At 40.7% G+C, this 19,008-nt stretch overlaps 1 long non-coding RNA gene across 2 annotated transcripts in view; it reads left to right on the top strand.

The window, feature by feature from the left end:
• The window catches only part of LOC126987168 (uncharacterized), a 42,206-nt gene that overhangs the window by 18,754 nt on the left and 4,444 nt on the right, over positions 1–19,008 (top strand). For both annotated transcript variants that reach the window (XR_007740312.1, XR_007740311.1), the window contains 2 exons: positions 2,706–2,774; positions 14,581–14,646. This is a non-coding gene — a long non-coding RNA (uncharacterized LOC126987168). The remainder of the gene's footprint in view (positions 1–2,705; positions 2,775–14,580; positions 14,647–19,008) is intronic.

The following is a 19,008-nucleotide window of genomic DNA, read 5'->3' as shown; positions in this document are numbered from 1 at the left end:
CGTGTAGCAGCGACGGGCCAAATTTGTGGCTTTACTGTGTAGCAGCGACGGGCCAAATTTGTGGCTTTACCGTGTAGCAGCGACGGGCCAAATTTGTGGCTTTACCGTGTAGCAGCGACGGGCCAAATTTGTGGCTTTACTGTGTAGCAGCGACGGGCCAAATTTGTGGCTTTACTGTGTACCAGTGATGGGCCAAATTTGTGCCATGATATAAATCCCCCCAAATAGATGATACATAATATGATCACAAATGCTTTGATGTATATTGTGAAATGGTTTGTGTGAGGGGTGATTTTTTCTCATGGTGGTTGGTGGTGAGTAATGTGGGTGCGTGGGTGGGCCTGCGTAGGTCTAGGTGAGTAGGGTAGTAGTAGCCTAGTATAGTAAAATCACTGAGAGCTGATGCCTATATATATATATATATATATATATATATATATATATATATATATATATATATATATATATATATATATATGTAGTGGGTATTGGGTATATCACACACACACACACGTCAATATGGTCACTGGGCACAGCATGGTGAGCTCTCTTCCTCTCCTTGCCAGTCTCACTGGTTATTTGTTTTCCTGAGACAGATTTATTTACGATAATGACCATTTTTTAGTAAGTATTAAACTGTTTGCATGGAGAAAATAAGGAGAAAGAAAAGGTGTGAAATATGCACTTTAAATTTGGTATTGGCCAGCAGCCTCATCAGTGGCTGTCAGCCAGTGAGGAACAGGGAAAACTGACACGCTCTCCCTGTGGAAGGTGCTTCCCCTCAGCCAATCCATTTTAGTAGGATTGGGAATGAGGAGGCGCAACAGAGGTGAGCGGGGGAGGACAGGTCAACTGGTGTTCAGTAAAATTGTAAGATACGAATACCCTACGACGTGACGTGTTATATTAAGTGTTCGCAGTACTACATTATCAGCTGTAATTGCAGGAAGGTGGGTGGTGAGTTATGCGCATAGCTGGGCGTTATCGCGATACTTTATCGCTGATAACAAAATCGGGTTGTCGGCCATCCGCTGCTTATTTAAATATATATCGGTATCTTCGTTATTTTTGTAACCAAACTAGTGATAATCGCTACTTTTTTTCCGCCTCAGAAAAAAAAAAAACGTCTCCTCCCTACTCGCATGCGTGGCCCGGGTGCCCGGTATTTTATGAAAAAACTTGGGGGTATGAATTATCTTTGGCGAAGAGATTTCGTACTTAGATCATCAACATTAAAATACTAGGTTGTTTTTTTGTTAGACTCAAAAATCAATACATCAAAGAGAAAAATCATTTAGCTTTGCCCCAAAATGATTATTCACTACCTCAAATTTGATATTCCATATTCGTTTGTGAGCATGCCATGGTATTGAAGGCACCCGGTGTTGTGTTATTTGGTGTCCCATCGTCAAAAGCTGGCACTTGTGTTAACAAACACTGGTCTCTCGTGAACTGCGCATGTTCAGACCAGTAAGCATAGACCTGTACAGTATCACAAAGCTTTTTAACACATTAAGACCAGTTGCTGGAAGGCTGAATCAGACATACAGTACCACCATCCTCACTGTTTCTAGAACGACACTCTGTACATATAAATACAGCTCGTACAGAGTGTCAATCTAGAAACATAGGGGATGGTGGTACTGTATGTCTGATTCAGCCTTCCAGCAACTCTAAATTACGGTTAAAAAGCTTTGTGAGACTGTTCAGGTCTACACTTGCTGGTCTGAGCATGCACAGTTCACGAGAGACCACTGTTTGTCGGTGGGGACGCCAAATAACACAACACCGGTTCAGGTGTTTCTAGTATTACCGTCCATATGTACATGTCAACGTGTGGTTTTCAGATTTTGTAAGTTTTTAAAAATACAGATAATGAAAATATGAATTCATCTATGTTTTTTATTTGAAATGTCAATATAGTATCGTTTTCGCCTATCGGACTTATCGCTAGCTAGTATCGGAATTGTGGATTAATATCGGGTATCGGTTATCGCCTATATTTGTGTTTCCAGTTAACGAATATCGGTTATCACCGATAAGGTTTTCCATTATCAGTTATCGGTTATCGGGAATAAGGTTTTATGTTATCGCACCCTGCTATGGTTATGCGAGCCAGGGTGGGCACCTGCTGGAGGCTAGGTGGGCGCGGGGTGGATAGGTTTAGTAGGGTTGAGTAAACGTGAGAATTACAATAACATTAATCCTCATGATTCCCTGGTAGCACGTATATAATTTGTTTAATATTATTAGGTAGTATTAATGGTTTATATGGATCATGTGTCCCTCGTTCAGTAAAAATAGTAGTTGCTAATAGGCGCACCTAACACAACCAAAATATGGGGTACACACTTGGCGCAGGGACTGTTTTGGGGTGTCATTGAAGGTAACGGGCTCAAGAGTGGCCTGTCCAGATATTTTGTTTTTTATTTATTGATGATCCACGAGACATCCTAGAGTTAAATCAAAGTATGTGGTTATCTTTGTATTCATTCCTACACACTCTGGTAATATCTCTGTGGGGTCTGATTCACTTATTAGAGTGAAATTCTATTGTGGAAAACAGCCACAAATTCGTGTCACTGGTGAAAATGAAACTGATAATTTAAATTTTGCCACCATGAAATATATACAAATAGATAAATATGAGTGACTTCACCTGCTTGATGTTTACACAGTTAATTGACACCAAACTTGATTTGCAGACACTACCAAACGAAGAAGAGGAGGAGGAGGAGGAAGAAGAAGACGAGGAACACAGGAGGAACCCATTGGTGAGTGTTAATTTATTTTTTTCTAAAATGGTTAACGAGCAATCAAGGAATTTTGATAATAAGGAGGGAAAGTGTGATGTTTTTTTGTAGTTTTTGTTAAGTTGTCGAGGGGGAGAAGGCCCCCATTAGATAGCTTACACTATAGCTGGTCTGTTTCATTAGGGGGGTCCATGGGCGCAAAGGGGGGATTATATACATCCATTTAGACTTTGTGGATCATTTTAGTGGAGGTAATTCTCTCTCTCTCTCTCTCTCTCTCTCTCTCTCTCTCTCTCTCTCTCTCTCTCTCTCTCTCTCTCTCTCTCCATTATCTATCTTGGTCGCTTCCATTAAAATCTTTCTTATATTTTCTCCCTCTCAGCAACAGCTTTCTCCCTCTCTATTCCGTCCTTCTTGGCTCGGGGGCCTCTTAAACAAGGCGTCACAGTGCAGGGCGGCGTTAACATGAGCCCAATCAGAGTGGGATGGACGCAGGAGAGGTTTGAATTCAATCTGGGTTTTGATGACACAATATTAACTATATCCTGGGATTGGTATTATAAGACACTTTTGCTTCTCACGTCAACTATGTTCTGTATTTCTGAAGGTCAAAGAGGAGGCAATCGGGTTCTAATGAGTGTTTCTTCATGTTTTGTATCAGTACATCCTTAATAACATGGACCATTCTCAGGCAGTTTAAATGCTGGGGCTGACCTCATCCTTATTTAACCCTCACAGCGTCGGCGTCGTACATGTACTGCACAGGCTGAGTCACCTTCCCAGCGTCGGCGTCGTACATATACGACGCGACAATTTACGACACACACCGTGACTCAGATGTCATTTTTGACACTTTTCATGACTTAAACCTATGTTTTTTCAGCATTTCTGACATAATGGGAGAAAAAAAATTTTTGAAAAGTGCCGACGCTGGGGGGGGTCACGGGTGGGAAATGTTCCGACGCCATGGGGGTTAATTGAGTCAATGATAACTCTAGGTGGTGGTATAGAAGCATAATTACCGGTAAAATTATACAGAATTATAATATCTGCCAAAATTAATACGTAAAGCACATACTGCACCATAGCTATACGATATATGAGGATGATAGGTATCTATTTAATAATGAGTCTATGCACCCCTGCTGTGATTACACTGTTAAAAATCTGCTGCAAGGCTTTGAGGCCTGTCACTAGTGGAGCCTGTGGCCACATGTCTGCAGACCCATTCATACGTTAGAGATGGACACACTAATCGGCTGTGCTATTTGATGATGACTGAGGCCTTCACCGTCAAGGATAATGATGACTTTGTGGCGGTCTTGTGGGGTCTGCATTGCCACCAACTTGGGCATGTCTTTGGCCAGTATAGTAAGACAGTTTTGCTTCTTACATCAGCTATTTCTAAGGGCTAAAGAGGGGATCAGTTGGGTTGCAATGAGTGTTTTGTGGGGTTCATGCAACTGAAGAAGGGTTAGGCCAGCACCAGGGTTATAAAACTACCCCTGGAAATGCCCACAATTCCTAGGAAGGCCTTGCCAGATGTGTGTTTCTTCAGGGTCATGGTACAGAGGAAGGGTCACACTACCACCAGGGCCACAAAACTACCCCTGGAAATGCCCACAACTCCTAGGAAATCCTTTACAAATGTGTGTTTCTATAGGTTCATGGTACAGAGGAAGGGTCACACTACCACCAGGGCCACAAAATGCTCCTGGAAATGTTCAAAACTCCTACGAAAACCTTGGCAAATCTGTGTTTTTAGGTTCATGATACAGAGGAAGGATCAAACTACCATCGAGGTCACAAATCTACCCCTGGAAATAATGAAAAAAAACATGAAAGGACAGAATTAGGATCAAACGACTTCAGTATAATCATTTCAAATAGTCTGTTTGGGTGTTGGACTCCCTCCCTCTCCTATGTTATCTATAGGTAATACATGAGAAGGAAAAATAAGTGTTGGGACTGTGCAAAGTATTACGAGTTAAACCCGAGAAGTTTTGGGTCCCTCCAAAGGCGACCCTATGTATCATCTATTTTAGGGGGTTTATGTCATGGCAAAAATTTGGCCCGTCGCTGCTACACGGTAAAGCCATAAAATTGGCCCGTCGCTGATACCGGGTTAATTGTATTTTGACGCTCTGACCTCACACGGCACGGCTAGTCTAGTCTCGCATTGGCTGGGCTCCTGCGTGAGGACTAAGCCTGTATTGCACCCAGCAGCACATACATGGCAAGGCTTTTGGAGGAGTCTGGGGCATTTCCAGGGGTAGTTTAATGACCCTTCTGGTAATGTGACTTCTGTACCATGAACAGAAGAAATGCACATGGAGAACAAATACGTCTAGTAATTTGTTACATATAATTTAGCCTTGCTTTGTGGAAACATCCTGATTTTAATATGTTAGAATTTGCCAGTTTTCTCGTTCTTGTGGTGATCCTAGATGCTACTAGAAATGGTAGTGTACAGAAAGTTTATCAATCTCTCAAGTTTTCTACTAATTTACTGTCTTATGCACGGCAGGCATGGTGAAGGATGTTACCCAATTAATGTTTTTACATTACAATTTAAGAGTGTTTAACGTCAAGTGCTGAGTAAAATCACTTGTCTAGTTCCATACTTTTCATGATATATTACAATAACTTACTTCCATATGCACGGCAGGCTTGGTGAAGGACATTACTCAGTTACTGTACTAAGCAAGTTGAAATAGGCATATAATATTTCTTGGTTGTAATATAAAGTAATATGTTGATTTTTTTTTCTAGTTTCAAAGTTGAAGCAAATACCAGTGCTTCAGTTCATATCATAATTTTATATATCAATTTGAATTACATAATATACATTTGCATATGGACTTGTTGGAAATAAATGCTGTGGAAAGGCATCAGAGTTTTGGTAACATCACCATCCTTACATTAACATTATCAATATTGTGTTATGTACACTGTACTATAAAAGAGAGAAAAAATAATAATCGGCCCCGATTAATCGGTCAAAAGACCGATTACCGATTAATCGGCAAAGTGGCCGATTAGGCCGATTACCGATTTCTTACCGATTAATCGGTGCAACACTACCATGAACCTGAAAAACACATATTTGAAAAGGCTTTCGGAGGAGTTTGGGGCATTTCCAGGGGTAGTTTAATGACCCTGGTGGTAGTGTGACCATTCTTCTGAACCAAGACCTTACCAAAACATTCAATAAGACCTAACTGACCTCATTTTTGGCCTTTGGAAATATCTGATGTTAAGGAGTGAGGCATCTAAGTATACCTACCTTAGTAACCTTTCTATAGCAGCTCTTAGGATGAAGATTCTGTACGTCAGTAAGGGAGGAAAATACATTCGTTGAAGGAGATTTTATACCTTAGGGAAGTGTCTGAAGGAGTGAGCTACTTAACCCATTGTGGAGGTTAGCTTGAAGAGGTGGAGGACTTCCTCTCTCCCGTTGAGTGCCTCATGGTGTGCCTGGTAATTAAGATTATCTAAATGTTCTTGTCTATCATATAGTATTTTGTTCATCCTCTCTCTCTCTCTCTCTCTCTCTCTCTCTCTCTCTCTCTCTCTCTCTCTCTCTCTCTCTCTCTCTCTCTCTCTCTCTCTCTCTCTCAATAAATCTCTCTCTCTCTCTCAATAAATCTCTCTCTCTCTCTCTCTCCTCAATAAATCCTCACCTCAATAAATCTCTCTCTCAAAAAATCTCTCTCTCTCTCAATAAATCTCTCACTCTCTCTCTCTCTCTCAATAAATCTCTCTCTCTCTCTCTCTCTCTCTCTCTCCTCAATAAATCCCCTCTCTCTCTCCTCAATAAATCCCCCCTCTCTCTCTCTCTCTCTCTCTCTCTCAATAAATCCTCTCTCTCAATAAATCTCTCTCTCTCTCTCTCTCTCTCTCTCTCTCTCTCTCTCTCTCTCCTATATATATCCTCTCTCTCTCTCTCAATAAATACTCTCTCCCCAATAAAGACTCTCTCTCTCTCTCTCTCTCTCTCTCTCTCTCTCTCTCTCTCTCTCTCTCTCTCTCTCTCAATAAATCCTCTCTCTCTCTCCTCTCTCAATAAATCCTCTCTCCTCAATAAATCTCTCTCTCTCTCTCTCTCTCTCTCTCTCTCCCTCTCAATCAATCTCTCTCTCTCTCTCCCTCTCAATCAATCTCTCTCTCTCTCTCCCTCTCAATCAATCTCTCTCTCTCTCTCTCCCTCTCAATCAATCTCTCTCTCTCTCTCTCTCTCTCTCTCTCTCTCTCTCTCTCTCTCTCTCTCTCTCCTCAATAAATCCTCTCAATAAATCTCCTCTCCTCAATAAATCCCCTCTCTCCTCAATAAATCCCCTCTCTCTCTCTCTCTCTCTCAATAAATCTCTCTCTCTCTCTCTCAATAAATCCCCTCTCTCCTCACTAAAACCTCTCTCTTCTCAATAAATCGTCTCTCTTCTCAATAAATTCTCTCTCTCTCTCTCTCTCTCTCTCTCTCTCTCTCTCTCTCTCTCTAAATCTCTCTCTCTCTCTCTCTCTCTCTCTCCTCAATAAATCTCTCTCTCTCTCAATAAATCTCTCTCAATAAATTCTCTCTCTCTCTCTCTCTCTCTCTCTCAATCTCTCTCTCTCTCTCTCAATAAATCCTCTCTCTCTCTCTCTCTCTCTCTCTCTCTCTCTCTCTCTCTCTCTCTCTCTCTCTCTCTCTCTCTCTCTCTCTCTCTCTCTCTCTCTCTCTCTCCTCAATAAATTCCCTCTCTCTCCTCAATAAATCCTCTCTCCTCAATAAATCTTTTCTCTCTCCTCAATAAATCTCTCTCTCTCTCTCTCTCTCTCTCTCTCTCTCTCTCTCTCTCTCTCTCTCTCTCTCTCTCTCTCTCTCTCTCTCTCCTCAATAAATCCTCTCCCTTCTCAATAAATCCTCTCTCTCTCCTCAATAAATCCCCTCTCTACTCAATAAATCCTCTCTCTCCTTAATAAATTCTCTTTTTTCTTTGTCTGACATTTCTTATGGCATCAGGAGATAATTGAGTGAGGCGAAAGAGCATGGAAAGCAAAGACTGCTCCTCACTCGAGAATTTACCTTTGGGATTGCCCAGGTTATTAATCAAATGTATAATATTCAGACCTGAAAAGGGTGGTAAAAAATTACCCTTTTCATCCCAGGCTATATTAGGTTTTCCATCCAGTAACTTCATGAGTGATACTCCATATTCCCGATAAGCGGGATTCACCGCAACACGAATCAAGTCGTCTAGCGGTGGATTTGTACGTGCAGGTAAAGAAGATCTGTGACTTAGACGCGGGGGTACGGGTGGAGTAGTGACGACAGCGGGAGCGGTAGAAACGGCGGCGGGGGTGGTATCGTTCATATTGTACATGTATTTTTCAGCGATGGACACTGGAACAAGGCAATATTCTTTCATTTTGGCAGTAAACCTGAAATCACCGACGTGACAAGTGGTAGAAGAGTCATCAAAATACTACCCCCTCTTTGCGAGAGTAAGATTGCTTTTTTTTTTAAAGACGGGAGTCTTTTTTAAGGCCACTGCACGAATGTCTTTCCTAAATTTCTTCAATTTGTTTATTACGTTAGTCTTATCCGTCAGTCGCTTTTTTAAAAAATTCGAGAAAATTTCAGATATGCATTCAATTTCCTTCTTTTTCAGTCCTTTTATCAGATCCTTTCTCAGTTTGGGGGATAAGTGACTGAGTAGAAAAATCAGGTCTTTATGCTGCAGAATAAGGGGTTCTTGCGTCATACCTTAGCAAAGCAGAAGCATCTATCCAACTGTCGAATTTACTAGGATAACCCCTCCAATGTACCCTGTATTGTTTCTTTCCTCGATAAGTCCTGTGTGCCTAACTCCAGCTTACCTCACTAGCCATGAATTTATTCAAGTTCTTCTTGAATGTATTTATGATACTGTCACGCACAACATGACTACCAAGCCTATTCCACTAATCCACACCTCTTTTGGTAAACCAATGCTTGTCCATGTCTTTGTTGAATCTGAATTTATCTATCTTAAACCCACTGCTACATGCATTACCCGACTATTTAACAACAAAAAACCCTATTAAAGCCCTTCATCCCTTTATAAATGTCAGTCACGTCTTCTCGTAACCTTCGCTTCTCTAGAGAATGCAGATTTAAATGCTAAAGTCTATCCTCATATGGAAAGTTTTCCGTCCTTTGAATCACTTTTTTTTCATCTTACTCTGTACAGATTCTAACATCTTGATATCCATTCTTAATGGACTGACCAAAACTGAACCACATAATCGAGATGAACTCTAACTAGTGCTAAGTAAAGCTTGAGGATGACTTCAGCGCTTCTATTGGTGATGCACCTTTTTTTCTTCCATCTGATAGTTTTAAACCCTTTTGAGTGTTTTGAGGCGTCATTTGTTGTGCAAATGAATATTAACTATAATATAACCATGTCAAATAGATGGATAGGCTATGCTAGGTACGCTTTAAGTCCTATTGAGACATCATGGTCACGTCCATTTCAACATTTCATGTCTATTTTCACACTTTGGTATTTCTTTCCTTTATTATTATTTCCTGGGTTTTTTTTGTATTTTTCTTCCATTTGATAATTGTTAAGCCTTTTTGAGTATATTGAGGTATCACCAATCTTAACTCCGTTGACGTGGTCATATAACGGCAAGTATTCATTTCCACAACAAATGATGCTTCAAAACACTAAAGAGCTTAAATTCTGTCAGTGGAAAAAATAGAAAGAAAAAAAAGAGAACCCGCGAATAGAGGAAAGATTTACCGTTGTTTTCATCTATACACTCCCAATGTTCTTTTTTACGGAAGGTTTAAAGGGTAGTAGAAAATATATAACGCATTATGTAACGTGACGTAACGTAACGTAACATGTAACGTATAGCAACAAAAGAGCAGTTGGCTGAGTAGAAAACGAGATGTCGGCGCGTGAGTAATACAATCTCCCCAATTGTCATAGTATGCTTATTATTCATTTTTACAACAACTGAGACATCAAAACACTCAAAAGTGTTTAAAACTATCAAGTGGAAGAATAAAATTCCAAAAGGAAAAGTGGTAATAGAGGAAATATTCACCCTAATTGAATTAAAGATCATGAAATACTGGTATTAAGAACTACTGATCACAGTGTTCACAAGTGGGAGGATTTATTTTTCAATAATCAAAGTCTTCCAGGAAGAATTTATATCAACAATATTCATTGAAACGTAATGTTTATTGGTTTATTTATTTATTTTTTCTGTAATTTTACTCAGTTTACTGTATATACTGTGAATTCCATGTATTTAGTTTTTGACCTGCAATTCCCTTTTACATACCTGATCCTAATCAATGAACTTTTTTTTATCTTTTGATACTATGTGTAACCAAAATTGATATGTACTTGTCGTACTCTTTTATTTTCAGTTTAATTTGCTAGTCATTTGGTAACTCCTTTATTTTCTCTGCATACAATATTTGATGATGCATAGGATACGCTAAGATTAGGATAAGGTAATCCAGTAATATATTCCCTATTAAGCTGTCGGTTTCAACAATGCTAGATCATTGATTGTCAGCCTGTATGTCCGGAATACTGTAGAGCCTGTCTGGTTTCTAACATGCTTAATTTGGTACTTGTTTTACATTCACTTATCTTCTATTTATTTAGTGTGTATTCCCTTTTGGTAATGATCATCAACAGGTGAAAAGATTAATAATACGCTAAGCACATAAGAGAGTGAGTTCTGCCCACCTTAGTTATACATGATGACATGTCACTAATACCCTTCCATACATTAACTAATTGGTTTCCTCCAGTACGTTTTGATAAGTTTTCTCTGAAGGCCCGGTTCAGGCACATGGTTATCCGCGTCCTTTCTCTAGGTTTAAAGTGTTCTGGCAATACAGAAATACATAAATATTTTAGTCCTCATTGGTCTCTGGTTATAAAAATTAACATTACTGGTCACATTAATTGATAAAAAAAATATGGTTCTCTAATTTTCCTCCATATCTGAGTATCATGCGTTGATCACATTAACTCCATGGTTTCCTGGTGTTTGGGTTCCATTACATACTGCTTTCTAATAGGATCTTGGAGATACACTTATATTGTTGACCTAATCCTGTGGTTTACTGTGGTTTGGTTCCATTCCACACTACTCTAATAGGACCCACTATAATCCCTTGGTATTGTTGACCTTGTCCTTAATGAATTAGGTAAAATATTATAATATATTTGCTCGATAAGATCATTTTATTTCAGGGGAAAGTATATATCTTTTTTTTTTTTTTTTTTTTTTTTTTTTTTTTGTTGTTGTTGGTGTTGTTGTTGGTGTAATTGACAGCTTGACTTACTCCTTTGTGATTGTATTTCTTCCTTTACGAGCAATACCTAGTTTTTTTTTTTTTTTTTTTTTTTTTTCACACCATTGTCTTGGCATGCTCAAGGATATGAGTATGGGAAGGTTTACTCCCAGCAAAATCATTTTTCTATACCCCCTAAAAAGTGCATACTCTGCTTCCTAATGTACTTAAGATTCATTTTGACAATTGTGTGTCATGTTATGGGAGTTTTTTTTTAAGTGTCTAGGAAAAAAATATAGTTAAAGTTGTAGATTAAATTACCTATTTTTCTGAAAGCTCAAAGTATAACTATCTTTTCTTTCTTATTATATCCTTCCGTAAGCAAATGAATGTGTGGAATTAGTGAAGGTAACAGCGTTACAATGCTTATATGGAGTTCAAGATTTTACCGTCATCAAAATCATTTCCATAATGTCTGGAAAGAACAAGTGCCTTAACTAGCGAACTATATTATTCTGTCTGTTTTTTGTTTTGTTTTTTCAAATAGAAAAAAAAAAATCACCCTCTCAATAATTAGCACTTTGACATGTTCTAAATAAATGTGTTATATTGGATTGCATATACTGATTTCCGCCCCACACACACAAAAAAAAAAAAAAGAGAAAGGAGAAAAGTATGAATAAAATATAATAAGTTAAGAATGTCTTGTCTTGTCTTATCTTTGCTCATTTGCTGACTAAGAACAAGTTAGATTTTTACGATCATCTCATCTTCAAGTGTAACTACATTGATTTTCAGCGTCGTTTATATGCATTAACGAAAAGTAAAATTTATGGTTATGTGACTGTGAGCAGTTAACGAAGATATGATGTATGACACAGGTAATAGAAGGAACCGTTGCAAGAAACGTAGCAGAAAGGTAATGGTGTGCTTAGTAGGAAGAATGTGGCAATATTCACACTAAAGGTAACAGTAACGTAGCAAAAACACACACACAAAAAAAACGCAATGACCTACTAGACCTACTCCTTTGTGATTGTATTTCTTCCTCTACGAGATAAAAAAGCAAGTTTTTTTTTACACTTCATTGTCTTCGCATGCTCAAGGATATGAGTATGGGAAGGTTTAATCCCAGCAAAATTTTTCCACTCCGCCCGGGAATCGAACCTGGTCTCTCTCGGTTATGAGCCGAGTGTGCTAACCACTGCACCACGAAGCCCCCCCCCCCCGATTATCAGAAAGGTTGTGGGAATATGCACATTAAAGGTACCAATACATAGCATTGGCGTAATGGGATGTAGTAAAAGGGTTCTTAAAAGGTGATGGGGACGTGGTAACTAGGTAGTAGAAACGTACATATGATCCACAGAACGTTGCAATATTATTATTATTATTATTATTATTATCATGTATGCCCTGTGTGTGTACTATAACTTGTCTGAATTATCCCTCTCATCCAGAATTAAGATGCATTTTAACAATGTTATTATTATTATTATTATTATTATTATTATTATTATTATCATGTATGCCATATGTGTGTACTATAACTTGTCTGAATCCCTCTCATCCAGAATTAAGATGTATTTTTAGAGTGTAATTCAAAATTTATTGTGTTCATGTAATGGTTTAACTATTCAGACTGGATTAAGTTTGGATTTAACACAAACGAAAAATAATCGACCTGCATTAAGCTAATATAAGATTTTGGCATGTTAGTTTCTCACTAGATATCAATAAAAATCATAAAATCCTTTTCATTTTAACTATTCCTTATATAAAGACTATCGCGGTGGTAGTTTAATTCTTTATCTTGACGCCCGGAAAAACGCGGGAAAGGGGGGAGGGGGTGCAGATGTATCCCGCCGAATACCATTCCACAGCTTTCACAGAGTTTTTCTGCATTGTTAGCTCGTGGTGAAGAACACTCATGGACGGAAGGAGAGATGTGAAACGTCTCCCACAATGTTTAAACAATGAGTCATCTCCACGGCGGTCACTGTTGACACACGACCGACACGATCCACTAAACGACTTTCGTCTCCCACACTGTTTACACAAAGCATTGCTTCTCATTCTCACGAGAAATATACCATCATCCCGCAACAGAGACGAGTCAACACCGTGACGTTAAGCCGTTCCCCACCAGGGCTCAGCTTTGTTCGCCTAACGCGGGAGAGTGGGAGATACCTAACACATCTGCTAGAGGAGGGTGGGATGCGGTGGGGGGGGGTGAAGGGCGGAAGCAGGTGTGTAGCGAATTTTACGTAACGACTTTCCCATCATCGCCATCTTCCATAGTATATTTTCAACTGTGACAGTGTTTGCACGTGCTACCATAAGCCAACTCCCCGTCGTTCATATAATTTCTCTTTCTTCCTTTCTCTTTGTCCTTTTTCATCTTCGTCTTTTCTCTCTCTCCTTTTATCCTCTCTTTCTCCTTTTCTCCTCTCTTTCTCCTTTTCTCTTTTCTCTTCCTCTCCTTTTCTCCTCATTTTCTCTCTCTCCTTTTCTTAACATAACTTTGTGTTTTTTGTGTACTTAACGTATATGCTTAACCTCAAACTCTATGTTTAACATGTGTGCGGTTACTTATACATCATCTTCCCCAAAATAAAAAGATACAGTTACTATACTTTCTTTCTCAAAGACAGAGTTTTAATGTACACAACACAACTTTGTGTACTTGATTAATCTCAGACTCTTATTTACCATGCGTGTGTGTGTGTGTGTGTGTGTGTGTGTGTGTGTGTGTGTGTGTGTGCAAAGCTAACAGGTAACAAAGGCGTAACTGTTAAGTATAGCATCTCAGCATGGCGTCACTACTTCACCCTACACGCTCCCTCTAAGACAGAACGAGGCATGGCGCAGCCCATGTCTCGCCGCTCCCGGACTCGTCACCTCCCACCAACCGCACCATAGCACATCCCTCGCTCCCTCCCCATAGCCTGTCACTGCCGATCCCTCTCTGTCCCGCCCCACGCTCCCTTGCCCCGCCAAATCAAGCCGCTATGGCGTAGGATACTACGGATGTCTTTCCGCCCCCGCCCCACGCTCCGTTGCCCCGCCAAATCACGCCGCTATGGCGTAGGATACTACGGATGTCTTTCCGCCCCACGCTCCCTTGCCCCGCCAAATCAAGCCGCTATGGCGTAGGATACTACGGATGTCTTTCCGCCCCCGCCCCACGCTCCCGTGCCCCGCCAAATCAAGCCGCTATGGCGTAGGATACTACGGATGTCTTTCCGCCCCCGCCCCACGCTCCCTTGCCCCGCCAAATCAAGCCGCTATGGCGTAGGACAATCAAGCCGGTATGGCAATATTATAACTACTGTTGTAGACTTGTGATAGTGGGCTGGACTGCACTGGGTACACCGCCGCATGCTGAAGTTGTTGCGCACAATTTATAATGATATCTTTTTGGAGTGACGGGCTTTTTTTCATTATTGGTTCTTTTTTTTCTTGAACTGTTTACTGTAAAAAAAAAGTATGTTAATGTTTACACAGTTAATTGACACCGAACTTGATTTGCAGACACTACCAAACGAAGAAGAGGAGGAGGAGGAAGAAGAAGATGAGGAACACAGGAGGAACCCATTGGTGAGTGTTAATTTATTTTTTTCTAAAATGGTTAACGAGCAATCAAGGAATTTTTATAATAAGGAGGGAAAGTGTGATGTTTTTTGTAGTTTTGTTAAGTTGTCGAGGGGGAGAAGGCCCCCATTAGATAGCTTACATTATAGCTGGTCTGTTTCATTAGGGGGGTCCATGGGCGCACAGCCCCCTATTAGGGGGTTGAATGGGCGAAGGCCCCCATGAGGTAGCTTACAGTATTGTTGGGATAGTTTGGTTAGGGGGGTCCATGGCTGCAAGGGGAGGGGGTTATATACATCCATTTAGACTTTGTGTATCAGATTTAGTGGAGGTAATTCTCTCTCTCTCTCTCTCTCTCTCTCTCTCTCTCTCTCTCTCTCTCTCTCCCAATATCTATCTATCTATATCTTGGTCGCTTCCATTAAAATCTTTCTTATATTTTCTCCCTCTCAGCAACAGCTTTCTCCCTCTCTGTTCCGTCCTTCTTGGCTCGGGGGCCTCTTAAACAAGGCGTCACAGTGCGGGGCGGCGTTAACATGAGCCCAATCAGAGTGGGATGGACGCAGGAGAGGTTTGAATTTAATCTGGGTTTTGATGACACAATATTAACTATATCCTCGGATTGGTATTATAAGACACTCGCTTCTCATGTCAACTATGTTCTGTATTTCTGAAGGTCAAAGAGGGGGGCAATCGGGTTCTAATGAGTGTTTCTTCATGTTCAGGGTACAGAGGAAGGGTCAAACTACCACCTGGTCATAAAACTATACTCCTGGAAATGTCAAAGACTCCTTGGAAAGCCTTGCCAAATATGTGTTTCTTTAGGTTCAGGGTACAGAGGAAGGGTCAACCTACCACCTGGTCATAAAACTATACTCCTGGAAATGTCAAAGACTCCTTGGAAAGCCTTGCCAAATATGTGTTTCTTTAGGTTCAGGGTACAGAGGAAGGGTCAAACTACCACCTGGTCATAAAACTATACTCCTGGAAATGTCAAAGACTCCTTGGAAAGCCTTGCCAAATATGGAAGATTAAATAGTTTGGAAAACCTGACCATTGTGTAGCGAGGTAGAGGAGGGAGGCCTTCCCCTACCTTCTGACAGCTATCAAATGTCAGGCTGGGGAACACAATTAAATGACCTCTAAGGCAGTGAGAAGAGCAGAGTGTCTACACTGCATGTACTTTCTGGGAACAGCACAGCTAAAATCACACACTGACTCAGCTGAAGAATTTTATTTTATTTTATATTTTTTACAATTCAATATTCTGATATCCAGCTATGTCGCCCCCAACCCAGGGCCTTGGTTACCTCCACCCCCCCCCCTATACGTTTGCCACTGGTACAAAAAGGTCTCCTTTTTCCAGTGATCATTCCCTTCCTAGTGCAGCAGCCAGCATCGGTGGATATGCTATCCCAACCTGTCAAGGCGTGTATCTCAACATTTAATGAAGGGATTTGCTTCTCTTTCTCACAAAGTTATATTTCAACTTGAAACACGCAATCTATAGACAGTTATATGTAAAAATGATAGTACCTTTACATTTATTAAACCTCTGCGGCAGTAGTTATCGGCGACACGAGAGCTTTGTGAGTGGTGACATTGGCACAGTGGACAGCATACCCTTGCTGGCACTCCTCATGATGTCATCAGTGTTATGTGAATGCCAAATTCAAGGCAGTTAACAACATATAGTTGATAGCAAGGAGCTCTGTCAGTCCCACTTTGTTGGTGAGGCACAAAACTGTGAAGTAAACGCTTGGTGCATCCGCCCCTGAGGTCTGGCAGCGAACAAAGGGAACCCACGCCACTGTCTTCCACTTGTACAAACAGGGTACACCAGGGCACCGATCACAAGCCAAACTTGTGATTACTTTTTGCTTGTGAATCAAAACACTCGTAAAGTCAGGCACTCGTAAACCCATGCAGCTTCGGTAGACTGCTCCCGAGAGTGTCATCTGGCCCTCGCTCTGAAAAGGTTCCCCTCCCCTGACATAAGCTGTACTTTTCCAAGCAAGATCTGTTGTGAATAGTATTGTAAAACTCTGTGCTGTAATATTAACCATGGCAATGCGACTATGTACTCCGCTCCTCTAAGACGTCTTAATCCATCTACTGCGATTGGCACGGATTTGGTTTTCACTGTTAGCCTGGTAACATATACTTCCAGGTCTTTCTCTGCCTCTGTGGTGGATAGTGGAGTGTTTCCCATGTGGTATTGGTGTGCTGGATATTCCCTCCCAAGTGCAGGACTTTACGTTTTTCTTCATTGAATTGTAGCAGCCACTTTTTGTTCCATTCCTGTAGCTTGGTGATGTCTTCTTATAGGAATTTCTGCACTCAAGGGGTTAACTCATGAATGAACTGACTAACTAACTAGCTGACTGACAGGGACCCTGGCTTCCATAAACTTCATATTAACCCAAGACTCTCAGCTCACTATTCTCAGGTGCTCTTGCTTCCCACATCATTATTTCCGTGCCAAAAAGGAGATCAATCGAGCTCTAATGGGTGTGTTTTTTAGGTTCATGGTACAGAAGAAAGTTCAGATTACCAGCAGGGTCATGAAACTACCCCTGGGAAAGCTTTGTTAAATGTGTGTTTCTCTTCATGGTACAGAGGGAGGGTTGAACTTCCACCAGGGTCATAAAACTACCCCTAGGAATGAAAGCCTTGTCCAATGTGTGTTTCTCTTCATGGTACAGAGGGAGGGTTTAACCACCACCAGAGACATTAACCTACCCCTAGGAATGAAAGCCTTGTCCAATGTGTGTTTCTCTTCATGGTACAGAGGGAGGCCTAAAACTTTTACAAAAGCCATATCAAATCTGTGTGTTTAGGTTCATGGGTTCCAGGGTCACAAAACTACCCTGGAAATGTCAAAGACTCCACTGAAAGCCTTGTCAAGTGTGTGTGCGTGTGTGGCAATGTTTAATGATATGAACCTGCCCCTTCCCCATACCCCAGATGAAGCAGGCAGTCTCCGAAGGGTGATCCCGGTGCCTTGCGTTTGGTGATGAATTAATATTCCAAGGGCACTGTAGTCTAGGAAGTCCTGTTGAGTCACTCTATTCCCCGGGAAACTAATTACCACAGGAGATTTTGTGGCCTCCTTGTAGTCAGTGGGCGTAAAGACAACTCCCTCGTTCATTGTTTTCCCTCTGTCAAGTCCTACGAGTGTCTCTTACTATGCTATACGGCATGAAGCGGCAGTATCAGGGCACTATGGTATGGAGCTGTTGCCACTAATGTCTTAGCCTGGGTATTCTGAATTCTGGGAAGCTGGTTCTGACTGCAGATTTTGTGACCTCCATCAGGCATATAGGTGACTCCCTCATTAGTTATTGTATGCTGCACTTGTATGACCCTGGTGGTAGAGAGACACCCTCCTTCTGTACCATAAACCTAAGAAACACACATTTGACGAGGCTTTCATGAAGGTTTGCAGCATTTCCAGAGGTAGTTTGATGACCCTGCTGGTAGTGTGACCCTGCTTCTGTACCATGAACCTAAAAAACACACTTTTGAGAAGACTTTTGTGGGAGTTCTCACCATTTCCAGGGGTAGTTTTATGACACTGGTGGTAGAGAGACCCTTGTTCTGTACCATGAACCTGAGAAACACTCATTTGAGAAGACTTTTGTTGGAGTTCTCGGTATTTCCAGGGGTAGTTTGATGACACCAGTGGTAGTTTTATTGATGTAGTGGTCAGTTCTGGTCCCTGTACAGGTTCTGCAATAAAAGTCCTGTGCCTTATTCCTTCAGAGCCATTGGTAGTGTCACCTTGAGAGGTTTAACCCAGTGGTAGCAGCGGGGATCATGTTTCTTAATGGTCCCTCCAAGCGAGAAAAATGAGAAAAAATCACCCCTCACACAAACCATTTCATAATATATATCAAAGCATTTGTGATCAGATTATGTATCATCTGTTTTGGGGGGTTTAAATCACAATTTGGCGCTGCTATGCTACACGGTAAAGACACAAATTCTTTCTGTGCTACTACACAAAAAGCAACAATTTGCTCTGTGCTACACGGCAAAGACATAAATTTGGCCCGTCGCTGCTACATTACAAATCAAAACCAAAATTACATACTTGTATTTAATTACTTACTTATTTTTAAATGATCTTTTGGCATCAAAGAATGTAAAGTTTTTACAAAAGGTCGTTTTAGACTTACAAAGAGGAAGAAATAATATTTTATGTTTGTGATATGAATTACCTAAAAGTTCTCTGTACTGAGACTTTAAATGGATTAATTTCCTTAAAATGGTCGTCATGAATCTTGGAATTAGTTTAATTATTACATTTTCTTGATTTTCCCTCTCATGGTACTTTTTCAACACTATTACTGAACTTACTTCAAA

This window comes from Eriocheir sinensis, chromosome 64, assembly GCF_024679095.1.
Source record: "Eriocheir sinensis breed Jianghai 21 chromosome 64, ASM2467909v1, whole genome shotgun sequence".
NCBI classification, from domain to species: domain Eukaryota; kingdom Metazoa; phylum Arthropoda; class Malacostraca; order Decapoda; family Varunidae; genus Eriocheir; species Eriocheir sinensis.
This window is presented reverse-complemented; position numbering and strand designations above follow the sequence as displayed.